The sequence below is a fragment of the Cebus imitator genome, unplaced genomic scaffold, assembly GCF_001604975.1.
Source record: "Cebus imitator isolate Cc_AM_T3 unplaced genomic scaffold, Cebus_imitator-1.0 Scaffold110, whole genome shotgun sequence".
Classification (NCBI taxonomy): domain Eukaryota; kingdom Metazoa; phylum Chordata; class Mammalia; order Primates; family Cebidae; genus Cebus; species Cebus imitator.
The window spans coordinates 1,136,798-1,138,588 of NW_016107425.1; the positions used below are offsets into that span (position 1 = coordinate 1,136,798).

At 40.1% G+C, this 1,791-nt stretch overlaps 1 protein-coding gene and 1 non-coding gene across 3 annotated transcripts in view; one reads left to right on the plus strand and one right to left on the minus strand.

The window, feature by feature from the left end:
- TLK1 (tousled like kinase 1) overlaps positions 1-1,791 on the minus strand; it is a 160,912-nt gene that overhangs the window by 144,790 nt on the left and 14,331 nt on the right. The window lies entirely within an intron of this gene.
- Positions 1,188-1,286, plus strand: LOC119472644. The gene has a single exon (XR_005201801.1). It is a non-coding gene; the product is annotated as a small nucleolar RNA U13 (small nucleolar RNA).

A 1,791-nucleotide genomic window follows, 5' to 3' on the forward strand; every position in this document is an offset into this window, starting at 1 on the left:
AATGGAAAATGTCATACACTGTTTGTGAGAATGTAAACTTGTAGAACCGCTTTGAAAAATTAGCAACATCCACTAACAGCGGACACACATAACCTATTACCCAGTAAATTTACTGTTAGGTATATGCTCAACAAACATAATGTATGAAGAGACAGGTATAAACATGTTCTTAATAGCATCATTAATATTTTGTCAAGTGTAAACAATCCAAATGTCAATCAACAAAGTATAAAATGTAGTACATTCACACAAAGTAATATCATAATGCAATGAAAATTAAATTAGTTTCAGGAAATAAGTGGATGAATCTTACAAACTTTTATGTGGGACAAAAGCAGCTAGACACAAATATACACTGTGTGGATCCATTTATATAAAACTCAAAAACAGGCATAACTAAGTCAAAATAATGGTTACTCTGGGGACCATGGAGAAGGTAGTGACTGATGGGGAAAGAGAGTTTTTGAAGTGCTGGCAATATTCTATTTCTTGTCTCAGTGGTAGTTACACAGGTCAGAGTTTATAGTAACTTACTGAGCACTACTTTGTGCGCCTTTTCTGTATGTGTTATGCTTCCATATGAAAGATAAAACACCATATAAAACTTAGAAATAAAATCAGTAGAATTACACTAAAATTAGAGTACTTGAACTTCAGAGGGCAATAACTTTTAAAGACTTATACACATTAAAGTATCATAAAAAGCCAGGCATGGTGAAGAGTGCCTGTAGTCCTAGCTTTTCAGGAGGCAGAGGTGGGAGGATCACTTGAGCCCAGGAGTTTCAGGCTGCAGTGAGCTATGATTGCACCACTCTACTTCAGCCAGAACAACAGAGTGAGACTCCGTCTCTAAAAACAAAACAGAACAAAGCAACATAAGAATGTGATCCAGGCGGGGTACAGTGGCTCACACCTGTAATCCCAGCACTTTGGGAGGCCGAGGCAGAAGGATCACAAAGTCAGGAGTTCAAGACCAGCCTGGCCAACATAGTGAAACCCCATCTCTACTAAAAGTACAAAAATTAGCTGAGCATGGTCGCAGGCGCCTGTATTCCCAGCTACTTGGGAGGCTGAGGCAGGAGAATCACTTGAACCCGGGAGGCGGAGGTTGCAGTGAGCCAAGACCATGCCACCGCACTCCAGCCTGGGCTACAAAGTGAGACTCTGTCCCAAAAAAAAAGAATGTGATCCTTTTGTAGTTCCTAAGTCTGATGACTGGTGCTCACACATGTGAGATGTGCCTCTCTCACACCTTGTTATGACATCGGCATATTACCTGTCTGACAAGAAAATAGATAAATAAAATACAAAGAAAAAGTGGTACTGAATTCAATAAAAGCATCAAACTTTATACAATGGAAAATATTCAAATATATAAAAGAAAAAGCATGATGACAGAAATAGTTCACCATATGTAACAAGAATTAACATCAGTATCATATATTCTCTTAAGACACAGATGTCAAGAAAAATTGGCTTTGGGCTTTTGACACAAATATTAAGTTCAATCTCACTACCAATCAAGACATACCAACTTGCTGGGCATGATGGCTCACACCTGTAATCCCATGCACTTTGGGAGGCCGAGACGGGTGGATCACCTGAGGTCAGGAGTTTGAGACCAGCCTGGCCAACATGGTGACATCCCATCTCTATTAAAAATAAATAAAAAAAAAAACCTGGCGTGGTGGCTCATGCCTATAATCCCAGCACTTTGGGAGGCCGAGGCGGGTGGATCACCAGGTCAAGAGATCGAGACCATCCTGGTCAACATGGTGAAACCCCATCTCT